The following is a 20,060-nucleotide window of genomic DNA, read 5'->3' as shown; positions in this document are numbered from 1 at the left end:
CCTATCTCCTCCTTGAGAGCTCCAGACCCCTTTCTCCTCCTCAGGGACCCAGGACTTCTTATCAACCTGCCTAGGAATTCACTCTCTCAACTTCATGGCAAATAGATGGGGAAACAAAGGAAACAGTGAGAGATTTTATTTTCTTGGGCTTCAAATCACTGCAGATGATGACTGTAGTCATGAAACTAAAAGACACTTGCTTCTTGGAAGAAAAGCTATGACAAACCTAGACAGCATAAGCAGAGACATTACTTTGCTGACAAAGGTCCATCTAGTCAAAGCTATGGTTTTTCCAGTAGTCATGTATGGATGTGAGAGTTGGACCGTAAAGAAAGCTGACCGCCGAAGAATTGATGCTTTTGAACTGTGGTGTTGGAGAAGACTTGAGAGTCCCTTGGACTGCAAGGAGATCCAACCAGTCCATCCTAAAGGAAATCAGTCCTGAATATTCATTGGAAGGACTGATGCTGAAGCTGAAACTCCAATACTTTGACCACCTGATGCAAAGAATTGACTCCTTGGAAAAGACCCTGATGATGGGAAAGACTGAAGGCAGGAGGAGAAGGGGATGACAGAGGATGAGATGGTTGGATGGCATCACCAACTCGATAGACATGAGTTTGAGCAAGCTCCGGGAGTTGGTGATGGACAGGGAAGCCTGCTGCGCTGCAGTCCATGGGGTCACAAAGAGTCAGACATGACTGAGCGACTGAACTGAACTGAACTGAAGTGTCCTATTCAAAGGTGTTTAAAACAAGGTTGATGGAGAGGTACATATGTATACATGTACAAATATATGTATATATACACATACATATGTACATTATGTACAAATATATACATGTACATATATATACATAATAGAGAGATATGTAAATAATTACAGATAAATAAGCAAGAGATACGACAGATGGATGTCTAGATAGACAGATACAGAGATATGCCCCCCTCTCCTTGAGAATTGATCCCATATGTGTTTTCCACAGGTCCTGGAGAACAAAAAAGTCATGATTTGGCCTCTCTTTCTCAAGTGTGTCTGGCTTTATGGGAGAGATACTGAATATTTTACTGAGGTCATGAATGGCCTTCCTGGAGTTGGGTGGGGGTGTGTGAGAGCAGTTTGGAACTGGTTTCAGCAATCATCATTTCCCAAATCAGTCACCCCTGACCCCACTCCTTGACGAGCAGGAGAAGTGCCATGCTCATCACCCTCTGTGGAACAGGTTGTTTGGACTGGCATTGGCCATACGAAGATTTCTTTCTGCATTGATCAGAAGAGTGTACAGAGGAGTCAGGGAGGTGGTTGCTGGTTTTGAGGGGCCACTGAAAGCTCAACATAAGTCACTGTAGTTTGCAGTTCAGGTCCATGCTCAGGGCTGCCTTCAGAGAATCCTAGCACCTGCCTTTATCAGCTGAACAATCTCGGTAGCCCTAAGCCCAGTTTTCCCATTTGTCAAACTTGCCAATGGAACTGTTTCAGGACTGACAAGTCAAAACTACCCCCACAAGTGTCTGCTATTGTTTGTGACTATCTTCTCTATAACTCTATTTAGTTGCCAGAGCTGTCACAGCATCTGCAGTCACTCTGTGTTTGAGGTGCGAGGGGTTGGCAACCGAAGCATCATCACCACCTCTGTTTTACAGAGCAAGAGACCAAGGCTCGTGCAAGTGAGTGAGCTGCTTGGTTTTGCACGTGGTGAAGCCAAAACTTATCCCGAGATCTTCTAAATCCACTGCTACACCTTTCCCTGAGCCTGAAGAAGCACCTGCACTCCAACTCAATAGATCATGATATTGCTGTTGAAATCTTGTACTGGTCTGTAGTGAAATTAAAATCACCAAGGATCTTTCCATTAACCAGGATCTGAACTGCTGACCACCTGAGAGCTGTGATCATGGCCCAGAGGCAGATGAACTATAGTTGAGTCCAGCTCTGACAGTGTATGCAGTCCTGGAAAAGTGACTTTCCCTCACTGGGCTTTGGGCTACTAATCTGTAAATCAAGGAAATTCGACTATAAATCTGGAAAGATTGCTAGGAGTTTTATCAGCTCTGAAATGCATGATTCTTTACACTATTTTTCCTCCTTTAAACAGCTTGGTCTTTGAATGACAGAGATGCCCAAAAAAGGATACCTCATCAAACCCAGATAGCTCTTGCACCCTTTAACAGGCAGCTTGCTGGGAGTAATGAGATAGTAATTAAATAGGATCAGTGCTTATCCCAGGAGAGCACCATGGATCTGAATTCAGAAAGCTAAACCTGAACAGTAAGAGAGCATCTCTCTAAACCTGATGAGTTCTCCCATTCACTCTTAGGGAATCTAAAAGTGACTAGGGATCCATCCAATTCTCTCATTTAACAGATCAGAGAACTAAAACAATGGGAATTTCAACGCCTCACCCAAGATGACACAGTTAATTAGCAACAGAGAAGCAACTCTGTTGCCCAGGGCTCCAGGCTCCTTGCCCATGTTCATTGCACTGTGCTGCACTTTATACTCCAGGTTTAGAAAATCTGCATTAATGGTTCAGATGTCTCCCTGCCAGGAGACAGACGTGTAGGGATCAAAGCACATCTGTGAAACTAATGACAGTCTAATTCACTATTGGCAGAAACGTGAGAGATTTGGGGAGAAAATTGCAACAGACTGTTACAGACCATTCTGCAGCACATTGTTGAAAATGGAAAAACACCTCTTAGATCACAAAGTATCATTGAAAGGGGAGCCAACATTCCCTGCTCACTTCACATTCAGTTCCTTTGGATGGTTGGTGGATCCCCCAGATCAACATGTTCCAAATGCACATCTGCTTCCAGGCTGGAGAAACGATAGCCAGGGCTCCACTGCTCTCATCATAAATTTATTTTTTCAAAAGCAGAGTTAAGAGCTTAACTGGATAGACTACAAAAATCAAGTGAGCGTGATGCAATCAATCCCTTCATGTTCCAAAACACAGCCATGGTCCCTGACATCTAGATAGCTATCTTTCCAGACTTTTCCCAGGCTTGCCAGCTGTCATCTGAGTTTAAATTCACTTCCTGCAAAGGAAGAACACAGAAGGATCCTTACTTCGTTGACTGAACAAGTTTTTACTGACCACTTTCCAGATGCCGGAGATGATGCTCAATCATCTCAGAGGCTAATTCTACTGCAATTCTAGTTTCTGGACTAATTTACCAAGGCCACCCTGAAGACCTACTGTCCAACTTGAAGCAGAATTCAGATTCAACAGCCCCAAGCCCCAACCCAAAGGCCTTTCCCCTTCCTGGTAACAAAACTTTATTCTCAAGGGTCCTTAAAGACCACATGATACATATTTTTTATAAAAAAAACACCATCTGAAAAGGTTATATTAACAATGATCCATACATACATATATTATATGCATATATGATGATTAAAATCTCAATTTCAGGTACTCTCCTTATTTAACTTTTATTATAAAAATTTCAAACACACACAAAAATAGACAAAATAGTATAATGAAACTTCAAATACCTGTCACCCAGATTCAACAATTATCCACATTTTCCCCTTGTTATTGCTTCTATTTCCACTTACTATATAAACATATGTAAAGAAATGCAATGTATATATACATATATATGTAGTATTTATGTATATATAGACAGTCTTAGATTATATTTCTTTGTATCAACTAATATCTATTAATAACTTCTAGAGTCCCTTTCATTTTCAAACGTGACCTGGTTGGGATAAATTCTGGGGTCACCTTACCTATAGGCAACATTACTGGTTTGAAACACTTAAGAAAAATGGCTGTACCTCATACTATTCATTATTACTCAGTGTTGTCTGGTTCTTCCATGCTCTTGCCTGTACTTCAAGGGTAGAAACTTGGGAACTACAGTTTAAAGATTTCCTTGCTAAATCCACCACTGAGAGAACTTGGCACGAGATTTGAAAGGCAAAAGAGAAAGAAAAGTCTTACTCTACAGCTGCAGTAGGCAAATAGGAATTGGACAAGAGTGGATGGCAGAAGTGGATTTTGCCTCTGGGGTCAAGGCCACAGGCAGCCCAGATAATAGATGACAACTCTCCAAAATCCCTGAACTTCTGATTTCTTGACAGTGTCCCGACCTTTGTTCCCAGGGTCCAAACATTATAGTGGCCACCCCTTCCCCACATGAAACCTCTTCCATCTTGAAATACCTCGAGTGAATTCTAGTTTCCTGATTAATTGCTGGCTGAAACTGTGAACAAGGGAATCCTTGTTTCTGAGTATTGCTTCCAAGGAGCTCAGCACCATACAAGGTGCTGATGACCATCCACCCCTCCACCCCAATTTCAGCCCCTCGAACCACATCAACAGCTGATACATGGTCAGGAACCTATGCAATTTTATGAGTTGGCCAAAAGTTCTTTTGGGTTTTTCTATACCATCTTATAGAAACACCCAAACGAGCTTTTTGGCCAACCCAATAAAATATTTTAGTATCTATTCTCAGGTTCATCTGTTAATTTCTTCTTCACCTTAGCCCAGCGCTCTTGGCTAATTTCCACTACTCATGCAAGAAGCCAAGTATTTCCTTCTCAAGAAAGTTCTTGCCTCTGTGCTCCCACAGCAATCCAAAATCTCTATCCGCAGATTCAATATCATGAATTTACATTTGAGATGTCTGCTTACATATGCTCACAAATGTATGCTTAAAAGTGTATGTCCTCCTTGAGTATCAAAACCTGGTTCTGTAACCCCATTGCCTAACAGAATTTGATCTACAGTAGACTTCCCTGGTGACTCAGGTGGAAAAGAATCTGCCTGCAATGCAGGAGACCCGTGTCAATTCTCATGTCGGGAAGATTCTTTGGCGAAGGAAATGGCAACCCACTCCAGTATTTTGCCTGGAGAATTCCACAGACAGAGGAGCTTGGTGGGCTACAGTCCATGGGATCCCAAAGAGTTGGACTAAATAAATTAATGAGTAGTTTCTTACCACCTTCAGCAGCTTGAGGATAAAGAATTCTGTGTCTAGAGAGGACAAAGTCCTCTCAGCACTGAATCCATGCCTAAGTCTCTTTCACTGCCCAATAAGTGTGTGGTGGCCACTACTCCCTCAGGCTAATTAATTTTAATTAATTGCTTTAAATAAAATTTAAAAGTCAGTTTCTCAATCACATGGGCCACGTTTCAAGAGCTCACTAGTCATCCATGGCTAATGGCTACCATATTGGATGGCATGGATAGAGGACACTTCCATCATGACAGAATGTTCAGTTGTACTGGGCTGGTCTCTAGAACTAGTAGAACAAAAGAACCATCTTAAGAGGCAAAGCTAGTAAAAGTTTTCTCATCTGGATACACTTGGAGATGACACATTTTTACAGGCTGACTCAGGGACAAAATGACCAGCCAGAATGCTCAGAAACAAACTAACAGTAAGGATATGGGCTCTGTGAGAGAATGAGAATCCCAAAGCTGGCAGTTGTTGAGCAGTTGGTATTATATTGGGCAGTTGCTATTATAGAAGCCACTTTGATAAGTGCTTGACACAAAACTTATTTAAGAAAAATAATTTTATGAGTAAGTGTAAATTCACTATCTTGTATCTACAATTTCAAAAGCCCTGAAAACTATCTCGTTTTGTCAAGTTTTCCACAAGCTCTCTTGGCAATAAAATCTGACCTGCATTTTAACTGCTGCAAGTCTATTCCTAATCCTTATTTAATGTCAATAGTCACTCATAGTATCCCAGAAATGTCAATAGGTTACAGGATACCACCCAGACTTCGCCCTTGCTGGGGATTTAATGTAAACTAGGGGATATGGATTAATTTACTTTCCTAAGATATGAAAGAATCTGAATTCTAAAATACATCCAGCTAGCCCCAAAGGTTTCAGATAAGCAATTGTGGACCTGTATTTTTATTTTCCTATTTTACACACGAGAACACAAAACCCGGAGAGGTTAAAATCATAGAGACAGGGAATTTTCTGGTGGTCCAGTGGTTAAGAATCTGCCTTGCAAAGCAAGGGACATCAGTTTGATCCCTGGACTAGGAAGATCTCACATGCCTCACAGCATATACGCCCGTGCAAAACAGCTCCTGAGCCTGCGCTCTGGAGCCCTTGTGCTACAACTACGGAAGCCCATGGGCTCTAGAGCCTGTGCCGCAACAAGAGAAGCCACCTTAATGATAAGCCCATGGCTTAATGATAAGCCATGTACCACCCGCCACAGCTAGAGAAAGGCCACACACAGCAATGAAGACCCAATACAACCATAAATAAATAAATAAATAACATTTAAAATCATAGAGACAGTGAGTAGGAAGCAGAGATTTATTTAACCCACACAATCTATAACCAAAGGCCAATCCCTAAACACTAGTTAATACTGCCTCCCTCAGCTGTTGTTGAAATAGAAGCAAAACAGTTAGCCTCCGCTACAAACACATAGCTGAAGCCAAGCCACAGAACCTGCAATTAGAGTTTAAAAAACTACATGTTGTGGAGACTTCCTCAGGACCCTAACCGACCCCATAGCCACAACCATAACTGACGGTATTTGGATCTCCATTGCCTAAAACATGTGTATTTCAAAGGAAAGTAACTCTTGCAGTGGAGTTCTCCAGTAAATTACAGTAATTAATATCTTCAGGACCCAGCTATTTAATTCAAAATACCTCAGTGCAGGAGGTCCTCAACAAGAGAGAAATAACGAAAAAATGCACTATCTCAAGAAGTATGGCTTCCTTAATCACAGCAGAGAGCAAAAACTCTCTCCTGCTAAGACAGACCAATGCACTTTCCTTTTTCACAATCCTGCTGAAAAAGAGAATGCCTGGAAAACCCTCAAAGTCCCAGAGGTTTGGCAGTCAGTGCTAGAGGGCAGCCTCTGCGGGCACATCAGATCCCCAGCAGGGACTCGGCGGCGGCACCAGCGACAGGGCTCCCAGGCAGAGCAGCGGAAGAAGCATCTAGACATCTTCTGGTTTGGTTAAGAATTCGTTCCAGAGTGGAGAAGAGCACCAGTTATCTCAGCAATATTCTGCAGTGTGGATAACTCCATCTGGAATTGTTTAATTAGCTAATGAGGTTGGGGAGCAGTTCTTCTGAGGGATCAGTCGTTAAGGTTTAAACACATGAGACTGCAGTAAATTCTCATTTGTAAGAGTCAGCAGATTTTCTTTCTCTTTGATACCCAGTCAAAAGCTGTCACAGTGAGTTGATGACACACTATCTGAAACCCTTAAAGCCACGGTAAGGGGGTTTAAGGCATGGAATTACAGAGGGGCCAGTCAGGTCTAATCCAGCTGGGGCTTAAACTCCTTTCTCGCTCTTTCTATTGTGGGTGTCTGATGATGAGTATAGAGTAGCCTGGTGCCCCCGACAGCTATCACAGTAAAAACAGCAAAGTTTGTTTATCCACACCTGTTTAAGCTCTTGTGGCTTGAATAGGGAGAAAACTGCCTGATCCCCACCCCACCAGGGATTGGCAGCCTAAGTCCAGGTAAAGCACTCCTGCTTCACTCCATCTGGAAAGTTCTTTACCCCCCAAACCACAGTGAAAACACATCACTCATGCACATGCCCTTGAGGCCTTTGTGGAGGGAAATGACTTCAAAAGATTGTATCAGTTGATACTTCAGGAAGCCATTAGTTCCAGATAAACACAAATTCTCTCTTCTACGCAGCAAGTTCAGACACAGGCATGCAGATAATTAACTCCAGGGAAAGATGCTACATCCCTCACCTGTAAGAACTGTCCTCAAAGTGTCCACAGAACTTAGTTCTGCATCATTCTGTGGGAAAGGTCGTTCAGAGGGCTGCCACTGTTGGCAGTTCTACCTGGGATCAGCCAGAGTGAGCGCCTGAGGACAGAAACCCGAAGTGCCAATGATGAACTCTTGCCTGACCAGGATGTCTTATTTCAGTCAAGGCAGAAATAGCAAAAACAATCCAACCCAAAGGAGACACACTTCCACACAATAACCAGCGTTTCTTTTATATAGAGCTGCTGCATTTCCTGTTCCATACTGCTGTTAGAAAGGAAAACAGAGAAAACACATAGAAGATGCATCTGATCTAAAGAGCTTGAATGTCTCCCTTTCCTACTTAGCATTCTTCCTGGCCACACTACAGGCCAAGACTATTAGGCTCCTCTGGGCTAAAACTAAAGATGTTTAGAAACATAAATCTCATGGTGTTCACTGATGATTTTCAAATGATGGTATGTAAAATGTGCTAGTGTAGGAACAGGAATCCACTGAGTGATCTTAGCAAATCTTTGAAGGTCTCTAGGTCTCATCATATGTAGGTTATGTTTGATTCAGGGCATCGACTCTGAACCACACATCTCAGCTGCATTTCTCAGGTTCAAATCTTGACATATTACTACTTACTTTGTGACCTTGGACTTAGGATAGCACCTGGTTTATAGTTCCTGCTATCCACATGTTGATATTATTGTTACAGGTAACATAGCAATGAAACCATTGGTCTTTCCTACACCATAGAGAAGTAATAAGGGACAAAAGAGATGAGACATTTGGAAAACATTCAAAAAGAGTAGGAAAACTATTACGTTAAGCAAACTCCCTACTACAGTTTTTTATAATACATTCTACTAATGTGGTATTCCATTGATTCTAAGACACATTTTTTAACATTCTAACATCTCTGAAGTTAGATGCATCTTACAATTGACATAATTAATTTGACAATCTTTTATTTCTAATGATACACAAAATAATGATGTCTTATCATTAAAGGTATCTTTCAGTCAATGAAATATGATAGTACATTTTAAATAAACACAGCTCAATTAGTTATTTCTGAATTCAGCCCTCCAATCCTGCTGATGTCAAGGATTGTATTTACTCAGATGCCTTCTTTTTTTTTTTTTTATTTCAAACTAATTTGGTCTAGGAGTACTGAACTCTGAAATAGAAGAACTGGGGTTCAATCTCAACAATCAAAACAAACACAGGGGTGGGGAGTACAGGGATTTGATAAAATCTTATCTAAAGAAAAACATGAAAGAAGGAAATTTACAAAAATTAGTTCTAAAATAAATTTGGATATGCATGATGGGATGAAAAAATAACATTTCAAATCCATGGGGAAAGAATAAACTTACTGATCAATAAATTAGCTGAAGACAAAAAGGCAGTTTCTGAAAGGGGGAGAGAGGAAGTACAATTGACACCTACCTTACTCCCTACAGCAAAACAAACTCCAGCTGTATTTAAATGTGAAAATAAACCATACATTTTTTTCAGCATCAAATACTTCCTACATACCTCCTATAAACAAAGTACTGTAGAGGACAAGAAGTTCTTCCTCTTATCACACTTACATTTCAATGCATGGAGAATAATAAGTGCTGTGAAAACAAAGAAAGGCAGAGGAGACAATTTAACTAATTCTAATTTATTCACAAGCCCTTCCTATAGCACACAAATGTGCTAGAGAAAATATTTTTCAAAATAAACTTGGAGTACCACAAACATTCCTAAATATGAATATGACAGAAATGGATAGACACCATAAAGAAATGCACTAATAAATAAAATTTTATTTACATTTTTAAATTTCTGAATTGGGAAAAAAAAATTATAGACAAATGGCAAATGGTGAGGAGGGGGGGAGGGACTGTTACGTTAAGGGAAAAGGGTACATTTTCTTATAAGTACACATTAGTTTTATAACTTTCAAAATCCAGTTTAAGAAAGCAGAAACAGGATTCCAGCTCTGCCTCCAACTAATTTTGTGACTCTGGGTAAATGGCAATCCCCCAATCCCCCACCTCAGTCTAAACCCCCACCCCAAAACCAACCTGTTCTGGACTACCTGGTATTAGTACATGGGTTCTTCCAATTTTAACAGACTCTTGGCAACCCCATGGACTGTAGCCTGCCAGGCTCCTCTGTCCATGGACTTCTCCAGGCAAGAATACTGGAGTGTTAGCCACTCCTTTCTCCAGGGGAATCTTCCAAACCCAGGGGTCCAACCCCTGTCTTCTGCATTGCAGGCAGATTCTTTAACATCTGAGCCACCAGGGAAGCCCCCTAACACTGAGCAACTGTCTGCAAATGTCCAGGTTGTAAAAAAGAGAAAAGGAAAATGCGCACACAAAGAAAACGGAATTTCACAGACGCTACAACATCAATTACAACACTGGTTTTATTGTTTGAATTCCTAAACAATTATTTTGCAGAAGTACAAAATGAGACTACTTATTTGTAACTTAAAATTCTTACAGAGGCATTGGGGTGAAGAGTAACACAGAGTCACATTATGAGCCAGTTCACAACCCGCAAAATGTAAACTGTATCCCTCCCTTTAGTGGGGGTAGAAATAAAGGGTCATTCAGGGGCTACCTTCCCAAGAGTGAAAATTAAATTCCAGTAAATCTGGAAGGAGGGCCCGGCATGTCCACTGAGTGAACCCAACACCTACAAAAACCACAGAGGAAGTGAACGCGGAGGGTGGTTTCCGTCTAGAGCGGTGGGGAGGTGAGGTCCCCGTAGGGTCGCGGTCCACAGCCCGCCCTGCATCTTCCCAGGGAGCCTGACTCGCAGCTAAGCCACTCTAGGTCCCGAGTGAGGAAGGGGCTGGCCCCAGCTGGCTCCTCGTATTTCTAATCTCCGATGCCCTGCTTAACCCCGACTAGGTCACTTCTCACTCCCAGTCTTATCTGCAGACCCCAGACCATAGCAGCATCTCTCCTCCAACTGCCCTCAGGCTGTCTAACCCTTGACGACATGCCCACAGCCCTCCGAGGCTCCCTAAAGCTGCTCCCTTACCCCAGCGGCCGCCGGCGGTTCCAGAACAGTGGCGCATCGATAAAACACAGCCGTCCTGTGATTCGGCTTTCATTAAGCTTTTGAGGAAATCTTTTGCCCTAGACAGTTAGGAAAGGAAACAGAACAAGGAAATAAAAGAGCAGCTCGTTAAACCTGCAGCAGAATCCAGGGCTGAACGTTCCTCACGGGGAAAGGCCTGTTTAGGGACCTAGGGAAGTCTGCAGGCTCTGTAGAAAGGAGAGCTCTCTTGTGAGCATGAAATATCGTCAGCGGCCTTTACATGAAGGGCAGGGGGTTGCGTCCCAGCACTGGGATATGAAATTAGGACAGAACCAAGTTGTTCTAAAGTCGTAAGTCCCTTCCCTGACAACCTCCGGATCCCAAGGCCCACCTGACTCACCTGAGGCTGCTGGACCATCCCAAGACTCTTACTCAGGTGGTCTTTCCCTTTCTCCAAGAGATTCTTCCTTGAAAGGAGACACACTTTGGGGAAATAGCTTTTTACACAGATAAGTATTAAGGGTCTACTCCTCACCAGGTGTCATGTTCCATGGTCTGGTATACGTTGCCCTGTTCCACAGAGATGCAGTTGCAGTCAGATGCAGGGAGTCTGCTGAGACCTAAGAGTCTGTAAAGAAGCCTCTGAGATGAGGTTCCAGTTTTACAAGTTAGGGCTTGGAGCAAACGGTGGCATCCAGCTCAGGTGCCTTCAATGGGGGAGCTTATTAAAATGCAGACCCTAGTTCTGCAGGTCTGTGCTAGGGTTTGAGATGCTTTGTTTCTGACTAACTCTGGGCCTCTCTTCCAGGAGCCAGGCCCCAAACCCTGGAAGAGAAGATGCCAACTTCATAGTCACCACAGCCCTGGCTTTGGTGGGAAAGGGATCTAGCTGCCAAAGATGATCAGAGCTGTCAAAGGATCCTCAGACTGATAACACTCAGCCCCCAGTTTTTCCCAGTTCAAACCCCTAAAGAGAGGTTTGTTTGGTTTTTTTTGTTTTTGTAATAAACCCAGTGGTTAACAACTGGCTTGTAAGTTAAAAGCCTGAAGAACACAGAGGGAGGCTTATGATCTCCTACTCACTTCATTAACTGGAGTAACAACCAATTTCAAGGTGATTATTGCTATTATAAGCTCTGATCAATTTTTTAAACATGTTTCCAGGTTTTGAACCAAAAGCAGGAATATTAGAGCAAGGAGAGCAGCTGTGTTGAGAATTAGTCATATCCCCAGATTAATATCTGATCTTTCCATCAAAGGAACACAGGACACATTTAGTTAGGGTTCTAATTGTACCTCCAATAAACCTCCACCACAGTGAAATATGAGCACCCATAATTTTTAGTTCCAACTTCCTATACATAATCCATCTGACTGGATGGTCTCGAGCAAAGGCAGTTAAAGCAATTTGTTTCACTTATATAAAGGAATAAATCAGTGCTTAATTATGTGAGGTTTATTATTAACAGTGCTGGCAATCTGACCATATGCCATGACTTCATCTTTTTACATCAAGAAAAAATATGAGAATATACTGATGGCCTTTATGATGCCTTTCCCCTCTCCACAGTGGCGCACAGGGAGGAGGGTGGCATGTGATATGACCAGATGAGGAAAAGAAGGGGCCAGGAGTTCCCTGCTCTGAGTGCCCAGTGGGGGGTCTGGCATGGTTGTGGAATGGTGAGAGAACAGTTGCCATGGAGCAGGAGCAGGGAAACTTCGCACCATCCTAGGTATCACTTCTCATCATGAGAACAAGACCCTCAAATCTTTTTCTATAGAACTTCAATGTCTTTCCTAAACCAACTTCCAATTGCTGTCATGCAACAGAGGACAGGAACACAGATCAGTTGTCAGAGATGTGAATCCAAATCTCTACTCTAGCTCTTACTGAGTGACTTGAGTAAGTGATCTAACCCCCTCTGACTTCCTGTTTCCCCAGCTGAAAAATTGGGATATCAGTGCCTCCCGTCCAAGGTCATAGGAGGATTAGACATAATAGATGGGTAACACCTGGCTCATATTAAGTGCACAAAATAAGGTGGCTATTACTATGGGAATTCCTCTGCTGGGGATAAACTGGAGACTGAGACTTAATCATGTCCACATCCTGTTGTCCTTGGTGAACTGGTGACACCAGTGACAATATTTCAAATTGTGCTTTTACACTGTTGCCTTTGATGTCAACTTCTAGCATCCAGGGCCAATTTCCCCACCTTTTTAGATTGCTGTGTATCCCTTAGCAAATTGATGAGCCTCTCTGAGGCCCATCTGTAATTCAGATAAATCAGTTCACTTCCTTGTCTACAAACTCTGGATGCTGGGAGGCTCTGAATGTATGAAGAAAGGGTATTAATGCCTTTGGGATCAGCTGGGAGTATGCAGACTTGCACAGCAAATGCCTCGCATAGGCTTGCTCAGGAACTCCTACTGTGGCCCACAGACAGCTGCCCAGTTAGTGTAGTTAGTATACTTTTCTTCCTTCTCAGTAAATGAATCCAGTTGCAGATCTTAGGCTAAAATATGCCCTTGTAAGTGGGAGTGGCCAATGATATGCAATGGACACTGTTTTCCAGAAAACCTCCTTGAGGGAAGGACACACAACTGGCATCTCCTCCTTTTGCCATTCACTCCCTACCTAGGCGTGGAAGTAATGATGATCAAAATCCAGCAGCCACATTGGACCATGAGGCAGCCCTGCAGATGAAAGCCGTATGCTAAGGATGGAGGAACAGGAAGATGGAAAGAACTTGAGACCCTGAGGACACCATGGAGTTTCCGTATTAGCCTAGACTGCTTGTCTCTTCATCTATCACACAAGAGAGAAACAAAACTCATAACCTTAATAAGCTACTGTTATTTCTGATCTATGTTCCTAATAGCCAAACAGTTCATTTTTGCATTTTTGTGCATATTTGAAATAGACATATACCCCACTCATGAAGAACTCTGGAAGAACAGTGTTCCAGATCTGCACTGGAAATGCAAAGAGCTGAGCATTTTCCACCACAAAGTTCTAAATAAAGCAGTATGTTTCTCATGTTATTGTTAAGTCTCTAAATTGTGTCCGAGTCTTTTGTGACCTCATGGGCTGTAGTCCACCAGGCTCCTCTGTCAATGGGATTTCCCAGGCAAGAATACTGGAATGGGTTGCCATTTCCTTTTCCAAGGGATCTTCCCGACTCAGGGATCAAACCTGCGTCTCCTGCATTGGCAAGTGGATTCTTTACCACTGAGCCACCAGGGAAGCCCTACATTTCTCATAGATGGCTGCAAATGTGCATGTGCCTTCCAAACAGAAGGATTTATTTAATTTAACAATTCTCTAGACTTGTCATAAATACGCCAAAGGCACACCTTCCTCAAGATCTCTAGCTTAATTGACTCCATGTTCTGAAGCTTATGAAGTCACCAGTCACCAGGTCTGCTTTTCATCCTTCACCAAAGCTGCATGAAACTCTCTACTAGACACTGCAGCAAGATAAAACATTCTTGAAAACATTAAGGGCTGATGAACTGGTTTGGATTTTCTCCAATCCTCTAGGCTTTCTCTCCTCCTGATAGATCTTAGGCCAGTCACTTTGAAATGAAGGCATTTGATTTGAGGCCACCACACACTGACTTATCCAGCAGAAGGGGCTTGCATTTTTCCAGCCAGAGAAAAAAGCTTCCATACCATTCTATGTCCCCTTGGTGTGGGGCACTGGGTCTTGGCAGCCAAGTGGAATATACCATCCTATTTCTCGCTCCCATGGAGAGGCAACAGAGATGGCCTGACTTGAAAAAATAACTATTCAGCTCTGGAGAAATATATAAATCCAAAGAAATCCAAATCCTAGTTAGTTTTCTTCACTATATCACACTTTAGGTAACTAAAGTAGAGAGAGGGGGAAAAAAGACAGAATCCATCTGAACTTTAATGAGACATTCAATATAAGTCCATGAACATTTCCATGTTGTCTTAAATTTGCTTATCTTATATTCCTAGTGTATTATATCAGCAATATAATCCACGGATATAACATAGATTGACTGACACTCAACAGGTGGAAATTGTGCAACAAGCTTCAAGAAGGAAAACAAGCTGGTCCCCTACATCTATCCTGGTGTTATTTAAAATCTTTATAAAATGATAAAAGAATAACTTTTTAATGTGGGCAAATGTAATAGCTGAGTTCATATCTAGAAAAGTGGACATAAAATTTAAGATACTTTTATTTGGTTAGAGAACATGGTTCATCTGAACACAGACTGGTAGATAACAGAGAAAAGTGCGAAGGCAAACAAACACCAAAAAAAAGATACCGTCAGAAAACATTTGGTTGGAGAAAGAGGCAAAGGAGACTGTGAGCTGTTCTGAATTCTCCAACAATAATACAAGACTACTAAATGAACTCCCTCAGCTGGCTACTAATTCTTTCCCCAACCAAGGTCACAGGTAAACATTCTGTTTGACATCTAGAACACACCCTGAAAGCTCTGGGTTCGGAATCTAGGGGTCAGTGATTCAGAATTCTACCTCCTAGCTCTAGAAGTGTTGCATGCATGTGAAGTGAAGTTGCTCAGTCATGTCCGACTTTTTGTGATCCCATGGACTGTAGCCTACAAGGCTCCTCCATCCATGGGATTTTCCAGGCAGTGGTACTGGAGTGGGTTGCCATTTCCTTCTCCAGGGGATCTTCCCGACCTGGGAATCGAACCTGGGTCTCCCGCATTGTAGACAGATGCTTTAGAAGACTGAAAGACAATTAATGGTTAACAGTCTACCACTAGCAAGAATATCCCAGTCCTGTCTTCTACAGTCTCCAGCCAGGATTCAATGCAGTGTGAATTTGCACAGCAAAGTAGATTTCTTCATTAAGTAGTTAATTAAACTCCTTTGAAAACGTGATCAACAGAATTGATATATTCAATCCAAATTAGAGCCTTAACTAATAAAAATAATAGCCTTCAGCTCAAAAGTTCCAAACGAAAAGCTTGCAATGCCCACCTCACGTACATTTACACACACACACACACACACACACACACACACACACACAAGTATTAATTACCCAACTCGAGTCCTGAATTTCCTCAATGAGTTTAAATGTGATGGAGGGTTACTTAGAACCTGAAAATGTGATTATAAGAGAAGCCAGATCTCAGTCTAATACATACTGGAAGGCATGGAGAGTCTGGGCCACCTCTGCTTCCAGGACTGGATTCACTTCTAGGTCAAGTTAACATCTTGTCCAGTTTTTCATATTCCTGTGCTCAGAAAATTAGTAGCTCCCTGCCTTTGTCTGGAAATCTCAAAATAGAATTCCCTCTGTATGCATCTTTGTGCTCCTCAGAACATATTAGATTTCCCAAAACTATAATAATATGCTCAGGAATGGCAGCAATATTTCAGAAGATGAATTTTGTAGCACTTGATTTTCAGCCCTCCCCACACACAAACATACCATGTCTTAGTACGTTGTATTGAAAATAAGCTTTCTAATACCATTTTGTTCTAGATTACAAAAAAATATATAACATACTTGAGAATTATAAAAAAAAACAAAGACTACATATATATGCATACATATATAGACACACACACACACATATATATATATCCATAGAGATATGTACTTAGTGTCTCTTTTTCCAGTCATTTTAGAAAAGGTATAAACATGCAATTTTTTTTAATGTATGCCACTCTGTAGCCTATTTTTCCCTGAGGACTATATACTGAACATTTTTCTGTGGCATTAAATATTCTTCTACAAAGTTATTTTGAGCAACTGAATAATAATCTATTATATTTCTTATCATACAGATGAAAATTTAAAAATTTACTTTAATCCATCTTCTCTTATTGAATACTCAGATTATTTCTACATATATATATATTTTTTTACCATTAGAAACATTGCTTCAATGCTTGTCCTTAGAAGTAAGTTATTGCTCACATTCAGTATGATTTTTTTTCTGGGACAAATTGCTAGATGTAGAATGTTTGGGACAAAGGATGTAACAAATTTAAAACATTGATACATGTTTTCAAAATGCCCTGTAGATAAATTGTACCAATTACACTCTACCATTAATATAGGAAAATGTCCCCAAATAGGACCAATCTCCCTATGTGCTCTCCAGCTTTATTATTTTTTTCTCTGTGTGACAATTTTTTTAAAGGCATATTGATTAAAATTTAATTTTTTATTTCTGGCGAGGCTGAACTCTCACAATTTATTTATTCATTGTCCATTTGTATTACTTCTTTCTGAATTATTTATTCATGGTATTTACCCATTTTTCTATTAGAGTATTTGTTTCTTTATTTGATTGGTAAGACTATATTACACATCAGTTTGGTAATAATATGCACCTTTTAATTAAGTTAAAGTCTTTTTGACATTAAGTCTTTTTGACATAAAGATTATGCATATGTTTTTCCAACTTATTTGTCTTTTAACTTTTCTCACAGTTTTTGTCTATAGAAGTGTTGCAAGGCTTTTGTACCCAAATCTATCTTTTATCTTTTTAAAAAATTATTTTTATAAAGTTTTTATCTGTCTCATATCATCATGTATTATATTTGCCATCTTCTTCTCACATTATGTTTATTGGTGTGCTTTGAGCCTACACATTTAATCCATCTGAAATTTATTTTGCCATAATAAGAGGAAAGGCACTTCTAATTCATTCTAAATGGTTATCCATGAGCCCATCTGACCCCACTGATAGGCATGCATTCACTATTCATATAGGACTATATTGGGAGCTTAATTTTAGCATAATGATTAAGGGCTTGGGTTTTAGAGACAGACACACCTGATTTGAATTCACCCTAAGACCTCAGGTCAATTCTCCAACCTTTTTAAGCTTCAGTTTTCTCAACTGCAAAGCACTTAGCACAGGGACCTTGCACATATTAAGTGCTCAATAAATATTAGGCAGTAACAACATTTTCAACAAGATCTCAGAATGACCACCCAAATTCTACATCTGCATCTGATTTGTTTTCATCACAACATTGAAGAATAGTTTAGACAATTTCCCTAATAGCCTGAAGCAGCCTTCCCCACTTCAACCACACCATGGAGAGCCCAATGACAGTTCAAGGGAAGCCAGAGTCACTGCTTTTCTCCACAAAGCTTCTGGTCCTGCCTATCAGAATAAGCCACCGTAAGCCAATAGCAGGGCAAGAGGGATCTGCAACCACAGGGCGACACTCCCGTCTTCCCCATCTGCAAAACACAGGCTCAGCTCCAGCTCCTCTTCTCCCTACCTTGGAGCAGACCGCTCACTTCACTCCATGGTTTAAAGGATTTATTTCTCCTTAAGGAACAACTCATGTCGTTACACTTGGAAAGCTAGATAGTTTAGAACCCAGGAGAAAAGGAAAGTGGGGGAGAGAACACCAGGGTAAGACAGGGAGTTTTCAACGGTTATGCAATTAATTCAGCCAACTGTCCTAATCTCGGATGATTTCTAGAGACTAAAAAACCCCTACCTGGCTATACAGATCCAAGCAGTTAAATATGAAGCATAAATCAGCTCTTGGTTATGACGTTCCCCACCTCTCTCTTAAATCATTACATTCATTCTGATATTTCCTTAGCATGGAAGTGGGAGATAGCTTGATGTACGGTGGAAAGAACTCAGTATTTGGAGTTAGACATAACTGAGTTTGAAGAAGCCCAGTTTCAACACTCACCTGCTGTGTGATTTTAGGCAACAGAATGAGTTTGCCCATCTATAAAAGATGGAGATAAAGCTCTGACTTCACAGAGTTTGGGGGAGAATTAAATCCCCTGACATAAAGATGCTCATGAATGGTGGGAATTGTTACAGATAACCATTGGCATTTCTGTACATATTCTCTGAGTTAAGGTCCTAGGGAGCTAGAAAGGAGATTGGTCCAATCATCTGCTCTTCATTCCACAAATGAGGAATTGAGACCTACCAAAGAGGTCAAAATATATTTCTAAGCCATACAATAGCTATCAAACCCCATCACCTGTCTTCTAGTCTAGTTCAGTTCAGCATGATTTTAGTACCTAGTGTATGCCATATGTGGAGGATAAAATGAAGAATAAGACAGCTTCTGTCCTAGTGCAACTCAGCTTCCAATCTCCCCTGGGTAGACACTCTCCCCCATTAGATCATAATCTCCTCGGCTAGGAAAAATATGTCTGCCACCACCTTCTAGAACCTCCCAGGAGCCAAAGTCTTATATGGTGCCTACAAGAGGGTCCCAACACATTTTGGAAAGAAGAACTGAGATACATCTTTATCGTGTCATGTCAGGTCTGCTCCAGATAGAGAACATCATTTTCCCAAGTAACCCAGGGTTCACAGGATGTGACTTACCTGTCCCTAGCATCTCATCGCCTCCTTAGTCCCAGTCCAGCCCCACAGGAGTAACAGTAAAAGAATCAGATTCTGTGGCTTCCAAGCCTCTCATCACACCATCTCTTCTAACCTTAGAAAAATACAGCAGAGAGTATAGAACAGCAGTCTGCTCTCTGAGTAACAGGCAAGAGCCTCCTGAATGCATCCCTGCTCTGGGTACCAGTGGCATGAAGGCATCATAATGAAGTGCTTGACTTCATTATCCTTTCTTTCTGAGCCTTCCCTGCTTCATCACTTTTATTCATCAGCCTTAGATTGCATGTATAGGCCTTGGCTTTCAGTGTTTCTTATGTCTACCAAACTCTCAATTAACGCTGCAAAGAATTCTCTAGAAGCCAGGTCTTCCTGGCCAAGTACCCTGGGGTCCAAGTGGCTCCTGCATTTTGGCAGATGGTGCCCATACTTCCTGAGTCCTCCAGTCAGCATCAAGGAGACTGCAATCCACTTCCAAATTGCTTACTCCCTCTGTGCATATTCCCATCTTCTTCCTCTGGCTCAAGTTGAGAGAGCCAGGGAGTGAGGTCTCTCTGCCTCTGAAGAGGGTCTGCCTCTGCCCATAGCCATAATTTGATGCCTCTCTCTGGGATACATAGAGGGAGTTATTGAGCCAAGAGTTTATTATCAAGCTTAGCATGAATACACAGTGAGCAGAGCTGAGTGCAAAACCAAATGTTCCAAGTTTTCCTAATTCCTTGTATCTTGAAGTGCCTGGAGCAGGAATTTTATGGAAAAGGCAGAAAGACTCTTCCCTGGTGGTAAATTAAGGATACATCTCTTTAGCTTTGGATCACAATCAGGCCCTTACAGTCAACTAATCCCATTCTCTCTTTATTTTCTCATTGTATTCTTACAAACAACTCTGAGCCTCATTTTCATTGCCTAGGAAGACTTGCTACAA

The 20,060-nt window shown here is 41.4% G+C and overlaps 1 long non-coding RNA gene across 1 annotated transcript in view; it reads right to left on the bottom strand.

Moving 5' to 3' along the window:
• LOC145544912 (uncharacterized) overlaps positions 1–19,316 on the bottom strand; it is a 37,548-nt gene extending 18,232 nt beyond the window's left edge. The window contains exon 1 of the long non-coding RNA XR_014081700.1: positions 19,121–19,316. This is a non-coding gene — a long non-coding RNA (uncharacterized LOC145544912). The remainder of the gene's footprint in view (positions 1–19,120) is intronic.
• Positions 19,317–20,060: the final 744 nt, after the last annotated feature.

The sequence above is a fragment of the Giraffa tippelskirchi genome, chromosome 4, assembly GCF_054371585.1.
Source record: "Giraffa tippelskirchi isolate mGirTip1 chromosome 4, T2T-mGirTip1v1.2.pri, whole genome shotgun sequence".
Lineage (NCBI taxonomy): Eukaryota > Metazoa > Chordata > Mammalia > Artiodactyla > Giraffidae > Giraffa > Giraffa tippelskirchi.
This window is presented reverse-complemented; position numbering and strand designations above follow the sequence as displayed.